Source organism: Benincasa hispida, chromosome 7 (assembly GCF_009727055.1).
Source record: "Benincasa hispida cultivar B227 chromosome 7, ASM972705v1, whole genome shotgun sequence".
NCBI classification, from domain to species: Eukaryota; Viridiplantae; Streptophyta; class Magnoliopsida; order Cucurbitales; family Cucurbitaceae; genus Benincasa; species Benincasa hispida.
Window position 1 is genome coordinate 26,746,433 of NC_052355.1, and position 17,287 is coordinate 26,763,719.

The following is a 17,287-nucleotide window of genomic DNA, read 5'->3' on the forward strand; positions in this document are numbered from 1 at the left end:
CGATTTTATTAGTCGTGTTAAATAACTCAATACGACCAATTTTAATAATTTTTCCATGTTTAGTTGTATGTAAATATATTTTGATATTAAAGATGTAGATATTTGTGACGATTTTTTTTGGGTTAATTGGGCCTCATATTTTAGGGCGTGTATTTTTTTTTGGGTCAATTGGATAAATGACCAAAATAAGATGATGTTTTTAAAAAATGACTATATTTTAGTTTGGAATTATTTACCTGTCGAATCTTTGTAATTATGGTGTGTATTTTTTTTCTTTAAAAATAAACTACTTAGGCTAAAAAACCAGGAAAACACATGTAAGCACATGTAAGACTAGTTTAACGCTAAAATATATATATATATATATATATATATATACACTTTTATTATGTATGGCTCACTAACTTCATAAGATGGAGATTGTTGGAGTTAATATCCTAAATATTGTGGTCTTGTAATTTATAATTGTATTGTACAAACATTTTATTTATGTAATAAAATAAGAAGTATTTTATTTGACATTTAGTTGCATTAACTCATAAAAATCAATAAACTAAGATCCAATGTTATCTTTTGTAACTTAAAAATGTACGTGAAGACATACAAATGGATCATGTTTAAGTGTTAACCTGAACTGTTTGTAGTAGATGAATAAGGTTGGGTAACTTATCCGGTGATACTACGGATACAACTCGCTTTGTAGTTATTACAATTGTTGTAAAGTGTTACAAATGATCTGATCCTGATTATTCATGTGGAGACATTTGAGTGTGGTATTCTATAAAGTATTTCTATAAGATCGGATCACGAAATGAAAAGTCTTTCCATATAACATCGTTGCCAGAAGAGACTTATATTTCATCAGGATGACCATAAGTGACTTGACCTGAATCTTGAGTGAGTTGTATACTCTTGCCTATGAAGGCGGTCATTTGATCTGCATGGGTGAAAGTGACCTATTTCACCGGCTTAATATGTCTACCATTTGGGGATATGTCTAATTGGGGAGCTGGGAACGCAGCTTCACAAGAAGAAATTCACTCATTCCTTACGTAAGTAGAGAAATTGCTCCCTAAGGGCTGATTTCGAGGTTTGAACAATGTGAAGCTACACCCTCTCTTAGTCCGAGAGGGGTTCAGTTATAATCGGACTATAACTTATTGTTCATAGTGGTACTTAAGAAGTAAGATGTGACTATAGGGACAAAATGATAATTTTGGCCCAACTGTACTTACGACCAATTTGTTAAGGGTCAATGCAATGTTAATTGGTTATATCCAATAAACACAAAAATATATCTATAGTGCGAAGAGTGCAACTGTCGGTCTTTAATGGAATGACTGACAATTAATGGAAGTTGATTAATTTAATTAAAGAGTTTAATTAATTAATCAAGTACCAATGAAACTTCAATCTATAGGTCCATAAGGTCCTTTCGTTAGCTCAATTGGGATTAATGAGAATAGAATTAATTTTAGATTAATTTGAATGGTTCAAATTAATAAAGAGAACTAATTATATAATATATAATTATTATAAAATTGATTATATGAGATACAATTGATATAATATATATGATACATTATAATATAAAGTTTTATTTGAAAGAGAATAAATATTTGAATATGATTCGTATTAAATACTATAAGTTTAATGAGAGAATAATAAACTATAGGTTGTGTTATATTAGATATAATATATATATATATATATATATAAAGTTAAATTTAAACTTAATCAATTCAGTTAATTGGATGGGAGTTATGGGATAACTTCTCCCTCATTTTTCTCGTTTAACATGCTTAGAGTCAGAAAAAGAGAGAGATTTTGGCTTTTACGTTCTTCCTGAAGAAAAATATAGATAGAACGTTCAAGCCCTCTTAACACTAGTTCTTTGCAGAATTCTCTTATAAAGAAAATAAATCACTTTCCTTCCAAAATTAATATCTGAAAGCTCACTACCTCTTAGTGATTCTCTACCCTTTGAGAAGACTAAGGACTCCGAGTGGTAGTGTCCAAAATTTGGGTTGTGTTGTTGTGTTCATCAGTTTAGAGGGAATTCGAAGAGTTTGATTTGTTCTTGAATTGGTGGGAGCGTGAAGAGCTTTGGTCTGCAAAGGTTGGTGATCTTCTGATCTTTTCTTCCTCTTCAAATTCTGTATAAAGCATGCTTATTTAGAATGCTTATTTATGAATTTATGTTCTGTAAAATGCAAATATGATCCTTTCCACCGCGAGTATCACATACTCTTTCAACCATAATAAACAATTTAGTGATAGGGTTAATTATTTAATTAAAATTTGATCACAATTAGTGATTTAAATTAATTGATTTCTTTTTTTAAAAAAATAACGAAAAAAATTTTCCGCTAGGAACCCGATCCTCATGGGGAATTTCACGAGAAATGAAATGGGGAGCGGGGATGGAGACAAGGAATGGCATCCTTGGCCCTGCTCCGTGGACATCTCTTGTCTATCTATTAATTTACATATTACTCACCTTAGCATTGATTTTACCTATTGTCACATCTACTGTAGAGAGAACATTTTCTACTATGCATATTATGAAGACTTGATTGCATAATCAAATAGGAGATCGATGGATGAATGATCGTCTTATAGCCTATATTGAAAATGATTCATTTGATAAGTTAGATACTGAAGTTATCATGGATCGATTTCAAAACATGAAAACTCGTAGAGTAGAATTGTAACGTATTAAATTAGTTATATGAAGTTATTAATACTTTTTTACATTCGATTTTTTTTTTGGGGTTAAATTTATACATATAATGTCTCCTATGTAAAATCTTAGCCCTGCCACTATGTAGATTACACCATATCCTATATATGGAGTCTACAAAAGATTGAAGATTGAAGTTTATTGACATATGAAGATGGTCTAATTCAAAGGGTCTTGATCCAAATAGTTTTGACCAACCACTCTTGGACGTGCAAACTTATAAATCGTAGGCAATAAAGTGGGGAAGAATCCTCATGAATCACGAGGAGCTTGGACTTCCAATTTATGCGCCAACGTGAAAAATGAGATTTTTTTTTTTTGGGTAATATATATATATATATATATTTCTTACAAAAAATGTGTACTATTATTAAAATGCACTAAAAAAACTCTGCAAATCAATTGGATTGACCAAAAATAGTTTTTTTAGATACTTAATAGACAACAGATTGCGTTTTACCCTTACGATTTTTTTTTCTTAAAAAAAATTTATTTAAAATATATACTTAAAATCTGCAAATCAATTGAATTTTGTTTCAATTTGGTCCATAGATTTCAAGATTTTACATTTTTAACCTCAATTTTTTATTGAATATTCACTTTCAATCCATGACGTCAATTTCTATTAATTAATTAAAAATAATAAGAAGTGGAATTTTAAATTTAATTTTAAAAATGATAAAAATTTTAAAACTTAAAAAATTATAATAATTTAATATTTTTTCATTTATTAACATAAATTAATTCCAAAAGATAAAAAGTGGGTAATTAGTAAAAAATTAAGGTTAAAAGTGTAAACCTCGAGACGTAGAGACTAAATTGAAGCAAAATTCAAATGTCAATAGTAAAATTGTAACATTTTGAAACCTATGGACTAAATTAAAACCAATCTTAAAACTTAAGAACTAAATGTATAACATTTTAAAACTCAGGAACTAAATAGAAACTAGACCCAAAACCTAGAGACCAAAAATGTATTATTCCCATTAAAATTTTATGGATTATGTTGGTTCATTGGTTCACCTAAAATAACCCAAAACCAACTCAAACCAACCAGAACTTATTAATAACTTTAAAATATATATTTTTCACTTATGATACAATTATATATACATATATTTATTTTAGTTTTATTTAGTTTCATTATTTTTTTTATAATTTATTCTCCAACAACTCCTAAAAGTAATTTCTTAGTACTTTAGGAAGAAAATTTTAATTATATAAATTGAAATTGAGTTGCTAATCTTAATTTAATATATGAGAATAATTAAATCAAATATTTACATATTAACTTTGTAGAATAAAAATTTAAATAAATAACACGAGTAATTCGAACCAACTCAGCCCAAACCCAAATGCTTTATGCTTGGGTTGGACTGGGTTCATTTTTAATAAGAGTTTGAATGGAAGAAATTTACAACCTAAACAATTGGGTTGAGTCTAAAAAGTCGTTTAAACTAACCCACAAACACTCCTAATAGTAAGAATAAAAGTTCAATTACTTATAAAAATAAAAGTTCAATTACTTATATCTTAAAGATGTAATAATGATGATTGATAACATGACCATATATATCTAAAAAGTAATTAAATATATTGATTTTTTCTTTAAGCTATGGTCGAACATTTGAATTTTTTATATACCACATTCATTGTTGTAGTACTTTCAAAAAAAAAAAAAAAAAAAAAGAAGAAAGAATAATATTTGTTTTTGTTTTTTTAAGTTCAACAATTAAAGGAACGGAAACTTAAACTATTGACATTTGAAATGATAGTAGATGTCTTAATTAATGAATTATATTTGTATGGACTAACTTCACTTCGTTATTATTTGAATCAATGAATGATAAAATAGCACTCCAATGATTAAATTTAAATGAACTAAGATGATGTGAATTTAAAAGTTTAACACAATATATTCTAAACTTTTCAACCGTCAAAATCAAAGTTTAAAAATAACATGATAGAAAGTGTTTAAATAGCCAAAACTAAGCATAACATTCAAAATACTTTAATTAAATTTGATTTGATTTTTTTAATGCAACCTAAATGTGTCGAAATTAATGATATAACTCTACTTTATAGCCGTTGAATTACCACTCAATAAAACTAATTGTCTTCTATTTGTTTTTATCTAACTATTCAAACGTAAATTTTAATTAAAAAGAAAATTTGTTTGTTTCATAACAATAGAAAATAAAATAATGATGTAACTTTGTCATTATTGTTATACAACTTTGAATGTATCTTGGCTTTTATCTATTAAAAAAAGGAATGTATTTTCGCTTTGACAAAATCAAAGCTATATTTGATTTCAATTTCTATTCTACTTTACTAGAAGAACATGTTTTTTTTTTTTTTTTTTTTCTAAATAATAATAATAAAACTAGAAGAACATGTCAAATAATTATTTGTTTGGTTTGGTAAGAACTCAAACAACTCTAATTTTGAATCCTTTGCAATAAAATTAATTAACATGCATTCGGTCAACACACCACAAAAAGGAGGAAAAAATAGTTTATTTATTGTTTTGTTTAAAAATAATTTCAGTCACACGTCCTTCCAGATACTTTCTTGACCTAGAAAGATGTGAAGATGGTGAATATCAACCTCTTATGATACTCACCATCCACCTGTGTCCTACATAACCTATTTACCTGCTTCCAGCTTAACCTAATAAACAATAATATATGCTCACATTCATGTCAAATTCACACTGCCTCAATGGCATTCAAGAACTATAAGCAACCCAAACATGACATTTACAAAATTGATAAACAAACCATCTCTCAAGGCTCTTACAAGACAAGCTCAAAAGTGCAACCAAGATATTCAACCCTCAACCCCTACTACATATGTACGTGTCGGACCAAAACCTATATACATACAAGACTCTAAATAAGTGAGCTTGCTGATGTCTTAGAGTGTGGTAGATGAGTCTCATGTAGGTTAGGCTTCGGGAACTCTTTTGCCATATGAGAGGGGACGTGACAAGTGTTAGCACTCCCTTTATAAATTTTAGAAATATGATATTTTTTCTGTATTAAAATCAGAGACAGTTGCAAATATAGCAATCATGTCCAAAGTATTACATAAATAGCACAATGCGAAATAATTTGTAAATATAGCAATATTTAGATCTAGTTCTTCAAGTCTATAATTGATAGACCATATTGTTAATAGGAGTCTATCAACTATAGAGCTTATCACAAATAGATTTTACTATATTTGTAATAATTTAAAAATAATGTTAGGTACTTTAATAATTAATCCTAAAAGTGATATCTATTGCAATTACTCTAAATGTTTAACCAATTCTGATAAAAAGTTAACTATTAAAAAATAAGTTTAAGGTTTATGAAAAGTACACCAACTAGATTTAAGATATATAATCAATGTGAACTAAATTTAAACAATTAAAAATAACTCAATAGCATGAAAATCAAATTGATATTTTTAATTATATACTTAATTAACTAATGAAAGTGCTAGGTAGCAACATTATTTTTGACTAACCGAACGCCACGTTGATTCAATTCTATTTTAATTTTTTATAAAGAGACAGATAATTGGGCATGTCATCTACAGAAGGGGAAATAAATGTCTTGACTACAAAATATCTTAACCACCTTCAAATTAGTTGTACCATTATTCAATCAGTGGTAGATTAGTAATGATATGTATATAAAATTCTGTTACAATATCAAAATTACTAGTTAATTGGTTCAATCTTCATTTATATTTTTACTAAATTATATAAAGCCATCTATTAACGAAATTTTTGGATCCGCCAATGGATTCAGTGGTATATTACTTATAATATATGTTTTTTTTTAAGGATAATTATAATATATGTATGTTTGAGCTATGATAGATAGTAAATAACGTTATATATTATTTCTAAAAAAAAAAAACTTTTTATAAACCTACATTGCAACCATATAACTTATAAATTCTATAATTCTTACCGTTAAATTTTAAACAATGAGAAGGGTAAAATATATTTTTGGTCTTCAAGATTTGGAATAGTGTCGATTTGATCTTTGAAGTTCAAAAGTTACATTTAATCAATGAAATTTGAGAAATAGTTTCAAACTTCCATATGTTAATTTTACAAATTAACTAATAAAAAAATGATGTGACTAAATTTAAGATATATTGAAAGCATAGTAAATAAATTTGAAGAATTAAAAGTATAAGAATTAAAGGGCTAGACACCAAGTTCTAAAATTATTACTATTAAGTGGATCTTTTAGGACAAGGAGTTGGTTTTTATAGTCCTAGGTTATTATAATTGGATTACAATGGTTTATGTTTGAGGTGTAGATTATTTTAGTTTGAGTTATAATAGTATGTGTTTGAGATGTAAACTATTTTAGTTTGAGAAGGAAATTGTAAATACTGTAACAAAAAATAAAAAAATTATGAATGTAAAATAGTAAATACTGTAACAAATGAGAGTTTTGAAATAGTATTAACTATAGCTAATTTGGGAATACAAAATAATATTTACGATAGCAAGATATGGTTATTATAGTCGTAGGATAATCCTTACCTCAAACACATCCTAAATCTTAAAATCATAAACATCCTCAATTAAGGGTAAATGCCTTTAGTATTTATATTAATCTCTGAAGTTCCAAAAATTAAATTTTAATTCTTGAGGTATGAAAAACGTTTCACAAATGATTCCTATGTTTACTTGACCAGAAGTTGCTTAATAGAAAATGATGTTGACACGTGAATTTTATTAATTCTATATTAGGTTTTACATAACTTTTTTTCAGTCACTCCCCTCTCATCTCCCTTATTTTCTCTCTTTTATTTTCTCCTTCTAAAATTATGTAAATTTATTCCCTATATTTTCAGGTAGATATCTTATACATAAATCTAGAATTTTACATGTCTAGTGATTATTTAGGCACCGTTTGGTTACTATTTCATTTTTTATTTTTATTTTTGAAAATTAAGTTTATGAACACTAATTCTATCTTCAGATTTCTTCATTTATTGTCTACTTTTTACCAATGATTTAAAATACTAAGCCAAATTATGAGAACTTAAAAAAAGTAGTTTTCAAAAAGTTATTTTTATTTTTGAAATTTGGCTAAGAATTCAAATATTGTACTTATGAAATATGTAAATCCTTGTAAGAAATGTGGATGAAATATACTTAATTTTCAAAAATAAAAACAAAAAGCCAAATGGTTACCAAACAAGGCTAGTTTTTTTTTTTTTTTTTTTTTTTTTTTTTTTAAATTTTCAAGTAATTTTCAAAATATCTCTTCCAATTCTAAATTTTTTTCTTTATCATCCATTTTTTACCGTTGTTTTCAAAAAGTAAGTCAAGTTTTAAAAATTAAAAAAATAATCATTAAAATATATATATATTTGAAAAAATGGGCTTAAAACTACTTAAGAAAAATGTATATGATGAGAAATGGAGGAAAAAAAAGGGAAATTGTAGTGAATAGCTACACGTGTCTTCGATGTTTGTGATTTCACAAATTTGACAAAATTGTCCTTAAATTCACCGTTATTCATTTTTTTCTCCTGCTTCCAAATTTGAAAACCATTCCCATTGCTTCCCTTCTCAAACCTTCCTAACTCTAAGTCTTCAAAAGAACAACACATTCTAAATAAGGAAAGAGAGGAAGAAAAAAAACATCATTTTAGTGCATTATTAAGATTGAGATTGGGTTAGGTCATCCACTACCACATCATGATGAGATTGGTTTTACTTTTTTTTTTTTTTTTTTCTGTAAATTTATTTTAAAAATAAAAAATTAATTGGACATAAGAGATTAGATCTCAAATTGAGTTCATAAATAAAAACAAAAACAAAAAATAGTATATTAATTGAAGTATGTTAAAGTTGATGATGAGTGATTTTAGAGTTGATGATGAATGGTTGTAGTTTAAAAAGTTTAGACAAGAGCCAAAATTGACATTAAAATAAATAGTGAAAAAATAAAGGAGGAAGTTTGAGGATATTCATATACAAATGAGGACGTATTTGATCCAAGTTTTGAGAAACAACATAACTAGTAATTTTTAACCGTGTATCAATAGTATATAAGTGTCTATCAATAGTTTATCAAGTGTATCAATATAAAAACTACTAACTACATTGGAATAAAAAATAGAAAGAATTAGAAGGCTATTTGAAATAACTAACTAATTGACAAAAAATAAAAGGTAAGACGTTCATAAGCATCCTTGGCATAGATATGTCACTAAGATCAGAGATCATTTGAAAAAAACTAGGGTTTTGGCTTAGTACCTTTGATTCTGCTGAAGAGGCTGCTCAGGCTTACGATAATGTTGCTTGGACCCTACATCGAGTAGTTTGAGTTCTATCGCCACTGGATTTGCACAATAGAATGATTTTGGTGGTAAGATTAAGTGTGTTTAGGCTAATAGGCCTACATCAAGCAGTTTGAGTTCTATCGTGGAGCCGTTTCTCATTGGTAGCGTCATTCCAATTCCTCTATTCAACAATGCCACTTTGAATTAGGGTTAGGCCATTGGTACCGTCCAAGTGTTGATCTCAACATCTCGTATCAAGTGTATCAAATGTACAATAGTAGTGTATCAAGTGTTATCAGATATATATTAGTAGTGTATAAAGTATATCAAGGGTATAAGTGTGAATGTATCAAGGGTACATCAGTAGTGTATCAAGGGTATGAGTGTGAGTATATCAAGGGTACATCAGTAGTGTATCAAGGGGTATCAAGTGTATCATGTGTATTCATACTTTTTTGACATTTAGTGGACTGGGTTTGTTTTTTTTACCATTTTTGCAAAAGTAATAAGTTTGGACAATTGACCAAAATTTTAAAACGTAATTTGCCAAATTTGCACAAAGCCAAAACAAAAAATCCCTAATTTGTGTCTGTTTAGATTGACTTGAGAAAAAAATGTTGTTAAAAAAACTCATCTTTAGTTAAATGCTTTTGATAAAAATGGTTTAATATATACTAGGGGTGAATATGGGTTGGGTTGGGTTGGGGGTATTTTTTGGACCAACCCAAAAATTCGGGTTGGTAGGTTTGTCTATCTGAATAACCCGAATAGGGTGCCCAACCCAACCTAACCCAACTCTTAAAATTCAGGTTGGGTTGTTGGGTTGCCCAATCATTATAAAAACATTGATCCAAGATAAATATAATCGTAAAATAGTCTTTAAACATTAATTGGCATCTTCATAATCCCATAAAATACAATATATCCATATCTGTGAAACTACATATCCATGAATCCATAGTTACTAGTTAGCCACAAACATAAAGTACAACATTAATAGAATACAATACATAACCACATAAGTTCTTAATCTTATAGAATTGCATAATGACAGCCAACGACTAAACTATGAACTAAACTTCTAAATCCACAATTATTAGCATCCCGAGAATTCAACTTAATCCTAAAAATTTAAAAACATTCTAAGTTAGTTTAAATAAAATAAAGCAACAATAAAAAAAATAAAAAGATATATCACATAAGTATTCAACTTACCATGAAAAATTGAAAATTGTCAACCCATGGAGTTTCATTTTTGTATTGTGATGGAGGGCTGGACATTATTTAGAAAAATAATATAAAAATATATAATGTCTTATAAAACTGCATAGTAAATTGCAACAAATGAATAACAATTAAGTTAGAGGCACCATTTACCACTCTCAATTTTTTTTACAAATCTCAATTTCTTCAAGCTGTGGAGGAAGATCTAATAAGGATGTTTTGCCACTGATCCAATTTTGTGTACAAATCAAAACTTCCACTGTTTTATGTGATAATGAACTTCTAAAAGAATCAAGAATCCTCCCTCATGTACTACATGATGATTCACAAGCCACAGTATGTTAGAATATATCAGCATGTAGCGGAAGCAACAAGGATCAATAAGCATTCTAATTCATTAATTTTGGCTATAAATAAAGCATGTTAATACAATAATAAGAGGGTTTCAAGACATACCTTTGTAGAACCTCTTGAAACTCGAATTCAACTGCAAATTTTCTCCAAATCTTCTTGTGAACCACCTCAAGGTCTTCCCTACTATTCTCTTGGAGCCTTAAATTGAGTTGTGAGACTCAAAGTAAGATTGAATGAAGGGAATTTGGAGAATAGACTCACTGATACAACTTGAAGAACATCTTCTTCAACCTCTCAAGTTTTCAGCAAAACTCAACAAGTATATCAGATTTTGCATGCTCGATTCTTAGTCCAATCTTCCCTATTTATTGTAAGACCATCATGCAAAGAAGGTAGCTGCATGAAGAGCACCTCATGCTTGGAAGATTGAATTAAAAAAAGGTGGATATTAAGTGAACTACTTGGTTGGTGTTAATGGAGTTCTCCTACTTTTCCATTTTTGTGTTTTTCAATTTTGTTTTTATAAATTGATTTCCAAAGCTAATTTTATTTTCAAAATTTGAAAAAGCTTTATTAATTTTACAAAATTAATTTTCTAATAAAATTAATAATAAATAATTTAATTAATTCTAATTAATTTAATATCAAATATTAAATTAATTTTACACAAAATCCACAATCATGAATTTAATATTTAAATACTAATTAGTTCTCCAATTCCGTTTAATTCCAAAATTAAACGCGTAATTATATCACATCTGATTACTAATTCCCTTGATTCTAATTTGAACGTTTCAAATAAACTTATCACGCTATTCTAAGACTAATCCATTTGCGAGCTAGTAGGAGGACCTCGTGGACCTACAGATCATGGGCTTCAACGATCCGACATTAATTAGTTAAACTCTTTACACCGAAGTAACCCCTATTCATTAACTAATGGGTCACTCCACTGAAGCTCATAGTTGCATTTCTCTCACTGTAGATATATTATCCACTCGATATAATCCTGATTAGTAAGTTAACCCTTCACAGATTGTTCGTAATAACGGCTGGGTCAAATGTCTGTTTTACCTCCAAGATTACCTCTTATTTCTTAAGTCTCACTGATCCTTTAATGAACAATTGGTTTGTGATCCAATCAATAAACTGAATCCTTCTCGGGCCAATGAGAGGGTGGGACCCTTGTTCAAGATCCAGAGTCAGCACTTAAGGTAACAACCTTTCTACTATCCCTGAAAGCGGGTAGGAGTAAATTCTATCTTACACCCTATGTCCCTAACTATCTACCCGTTCTTACCCCTGAAATGGTGGATTATTAAGCCGACGCTGTTGAGCCAACATTCACCTATGAAAATCTAAGGATAATCCCGCATAAACAAGTGTTCATAGTTAGCTCAAGATTAAGGTCTAGTTACCTAAGACATTGATAACTTGTAGAAATACAAGTTATTGTCTCTCAAAAGTTGGAATAATTAAGGTTTTTAATGATAAAATCTCATCATTCTTAGAGAAAACGCATGGAATTACTCAAAACACTACCAAACTCGTACAAAAGAATGTTTATTGTTGAAAGTTGCATCACTAACGCATAATATTGCAGAATTTCAACAAAGATTCTAAGTGTCGCAAGCAACTTCAATGCATGGACATGTGTCGGAGGGATTTCAACACAACCAAGGTTCATTGACTCAGGTTGTTTATGTCAAATCACGACTTGCAAGCATGGACATCTGCAGCTTGCAGCGTCTGAAAATTGTCTGAGTGTCAGGCGGCTGACCAGGGTATGGAATTTAATGTTGCCCCATCATCAAGCTGATGAAGAACAACACCTATAAATAAAAGAAATCCCACTAGAAGAAAGAAGTTCAACTCAATTTTGTATAATTCTGAAATTTAGAGACTTAGAGTCGTGCTGTTGTGACAAGAAGAACACAAGAAGGAAGAGATCCACCCCCACCGTTGATCAAGGAGTGGAGAAAACTTAGCTCGAGAGAGAATTTTCTTCCATTTCTTCTACAAGTTGGTTGTACACTAATTTAAATTGAGCCAACGAGGACACGAGATTGTACTCTACGGCTTGACTCTTTTCTTTTCATCTCAATTCTATTCTCTTCATCTCATTCAATTAAGTATTGATCTTGTAAAGACAATCTGGTTCTTTATGAATTCACATATTTGATCAACTACACTTTGCTACTGTTTATTTCTTGCCTTACATTAGATGCATCTATAACTTCATGCAAAGTCCATTTCTAAATGCTTAAGCCAACATAATCACTTGGTAAAAGCTACTATAGCTTAAATTATTTGAGAGAATAAGCAAGCAAGCATTAAGTTAAAAACGCTTGATACATCTAGAGATAGAGGCACTAGTGTTTTATTGCATTCTGTGATCAACGCATGCATCCTAGAGATAGGAATTTATGTAGAATTCGCATTGAGAAGTGCTGAATAGAAAGTAAGCAGAAACCTAATGCATTTACAGAGTTATAAACAAGAAAAGTCATTTCCATCTGCTCATATCCTTATACGTGTACATTTCACTTAGATTGACGCATATCACTTGCACTGAACACCATTTTCACACAACTCCCTGTTTTCCACTTGACCTGTTTTTTGAAGGATCGCTTACCGAAGAGTTCTATGAGCGCGTTCGGATCGCTCTGTTCTCACAGTGACCGAAATACAACATTATACATTCATACAAACAATTATGCAAACAAACACTAATTATCGGTATGCTAAGAACAAGATAAATAACATGGGAGAGAGTTCCATACCGGTTGAAAACAATCTTCAATCTTCGGAACTCAATGCAGCGGAACCCTCAAAGCGATCTACCAATGCCCAGCAGCAGTGTCAACAATAGCAGCACGAACAACCACAAACTTACGACCGCAACGGGGATAACACCACTAGTAAAGAGCCATGGGTATTCTCGGAGTGAAAACCTAAAGGGTGGTCTTTGTTGAATTTGGTAGAGGAAAGAGGAATACCAGATCGTGTAGATGATAAGCAAGTGGGAGGGAAAAAGATGCTATCACATAGCAGACTGCTTATCATTTAGTAGATCCTACACAATCGTGTAGATTTTACTGAACGATCGTTTAGGAAATGGTATACGATCGGTTAACAAAATCGACACACTGTACGATCGTTTAGAGAAGCTATGCGATCGTGTAGGCCGGACATTGTGCGATAGTTTAGGCGCGAGGAGGACGATCGTTTAGGCGGAGAGGACTATCGTATAGGCTCTCATTTTACGTAAGCGATTGTTTAGATTTTCACCAAACGCGCGCTCGATTCTTTTGGACGATGACAATGGGCTCTTCAAAAATGAAACCAATTTCATCTTTATTCATCGGTTACAATAACCGACTCATTCCCACTAACCCACTCATCCAAACATGAATTTTTTGATTAATTATCATACAATTAACCAATTAATTAATAATAAATATAATCATATTATATTTTTATCCTATAGTTTGATATCACATATCCTACTATAGTATTTTCTCTTTACTTGATATAAATCATATTTATATCTAATTTCCTCCAAAATAATATATCTCATATATTTAGCCAATTATCATTCATATATAATTAACCAGTCAAATTATATCATATATAATCGAACTTCCTCTTGTCAAATTTGAACATTTCAAATTAACCCAAATAAATAGTTCTCGACTTTATCCAAGCTACCCGGGGTACCTAATGGACTTGTGGCTCGAAGCTCCAACGATTAGTGAATAGCTGACTAAACTCTTTAGCCACGAGATCCACCATCCGTTAACTGTCAGGCATTCCACTAAAGACCAATAGCTGAACTCTTCTTACCACAGATATATTTTTGTGTCTATCGGATATAAGCAATCATGAGTACGATGACCCTTCACAGATGCTCGTAAGTACCCCTGGACCAAATTACCATTTTGCCCCTGTAGTTACATCTCACTTCTTATGTACCACTGATTCCTCTAATGAACAATACAACATAGTACAACTATGTGTGAACACCTCTCGGGCCAAGAGAAGGTGTGTGGCGCCACATCGTTCAAGTCCCAGAATCAACCCTTAAGGGAGCTATCTATCTACTTACCCCTGCCTCGGGGAAGAAGTGAAATCCATCTTGTGTAGCTGAGTTCCCAGCTCCTAAATCAGACGAATCCCCAAAATGGTAGGTTTAAATCGGCAACCTGACCACTCGCACCCATAAAAATCAAAGGACTGCCCTTAATGGCAGGAGTTCCCAACTCACTCAGGATTGAGGTCATGTTACCATGGTCATCCTAGTAAAGTGAAGTCTCTGTCATGAACGGTGTTATATAACGAGACGTTAACACTTCGTGGTTAGGTCTTATACAAATTCTTTGTATAGGACGCCCCAGCTCGCATGTCCCCAACACGAATTATCAAGATCAGACCATCTATGACAAGTCACAACACTTGTGACCATTCCACAAAGCGGGCCACATCCGTAGTGTTACAGGATAAGGTTTCCCTCCTATATCCATATACTACAGACCATTTTGGTTATCACTCAAGACATGATCCACTAGTATGTCACCATATATATGCTTAAGTCACATATAGATAACCAAGGATTTTATGTTTATTCGTTTGTGGTAAAGCAGATAAAACAAGCAACTGAGCAAAAATACAAGATGTGAAGTAAATATCATATATTAACAACACAAGGGTTCGTACAAACTGTTTACATACTACAGGATACAAGACTTTAAGGCATCAACCCCTACAATCTCCCACTTGTCCTAAAACGAAGTGTGGTGTACAAATAACTAGTACAAAACAATAAACTAGAGCATAAAAGCCCAGTACAAGAAAATCTCCCACTTGCCCTAGTCCAGCCGCGGGCGATTCTGTAGACCCATGCTCCGTAGGTGACCCTCAAACACTGTAGTCATGAGAGCCGTCGTAAATGGGTCAACAACATTAAAATGGCCTGGGTTAGACTGATCCCTCTCATCTCCTCAACCTCTTGAGGCGTCTTAGAACATATGTCCTTAGACAAAGTGACTCTATGCCTGAACAACAGTAGGCCCCTTCTAGAGTCCTACATTGAGTACTTGAGCAACATCTTGTCAATGTACGATGCCTGAGACAGTGCTAACATTGTGTTCTTACGATCCTGAAAGATCTGTATTCCTAGAACAAACTGAGCCTCTCTCAAATCTTTGATTTGGAATTGGGTCGCTAGCTAGTTCTTAACTGCAGTCAGTACACCTGCAGCATTCCCAATGAGTTGGATATCGTCTACGTACACCACTAAGAAGACTACTGAAGCGTTGATGATCTTCTTATAGACAGGTTCATCAATGTTTTTGGTCAAAGCCATACGACTTGATCGCAGTATTAAACTGTATGTTCCAAGATCGAGACGCCTATTTCAGTACATTAATGGACCGATTTAGTTTGCAAACCTTTTTCTCTTGACCTTGGGCTATGAATCCCTCGGGTTGCACCATATAAATGGTCTCCTCCAGATTCATGGCCTTAACTCATTCATTCTGGTCAACATCCTCCATTGCCTGCTTATAAGACAACAGATCCTCAACGTCGCCATCTGCTACTATAGCAAAGATTTCTGTGAAACCCAAATAGCGAACGGGTGTGTTCGCAACCCTCCCACTACGTCGAGGTTCCCTAAACTCTTAAGGTGGAACTGACCTACTGGATGAACTCCCATCAACAACATATTACTGATGTAGCAGGCTCTTCAAACACATCTTTGTTGAAGTTACAGTAGTTTCATTAGAAAGCTCATGCCACACGACTTTGCTTCGAGAACTATGCTCCCTTATACGATCATCTTTCAAGAAAGTAGCATTTGTCAAAACAAACACCCTATTTTCCATTGGTCATAAAAATAAATTCCTCGTGTACCTTTGGGGTAGCCTACAAAGAGGCACAACTTTTTGGATTAGACTCAAGCACATGTGCAGGGTAACCCCAAATGTGAAAGTGACGTAAACTAGCTTTACGCCCGTTCCACAACTCCAGAGGTGTTTTGGCAACACTCTTGTAGGGAACACAGTTGAGTATGTATACCGTAGCTCCTCTTGTGAAACCCCAAAACTTGTATGGTAAGGAAGGCGTAATATCATCGAGCGAACCATGTCTAACAAGGTTCTATTTCTCCTCTCCGTTACACCATTCTGCTGAGGTGTACCCTGTGATGAGAGTTGGGAAACCATTCCATGTTCTAACAAATAGTCTTGGAATGCTGAATCCACAAACTCTCCACCTCGATCCGATCGAAGTGTTTTAATCTGTCTATCTAATGCGTTTTCAACGTCAGCCTTGAACTCTTTGAACTTTTCAAAGGATTTAGACTTCCGTTGCTTAAGATACACATACCCGTACCTTGAGTAATCATCAGTTAAATTGATAAAATACTCATAGCCACCTCGGGCTCACACATTCATAGGACCACAAAGGTCAGAATGTACTAACTCAAGAGGCTCCTTGGCTCTATAACCTTTTCCAATAAAAGGTCGTTTAGTCATCTTACCCTCAAGGCAAGATTCGCACACTGGTAAAGAATTTTCTTCTAACTCATTTAGAAATCCATTCTTCACCAATCTCTCAATCCTATTGAGATTGATACCCTAAACGAAGATGCCAAAG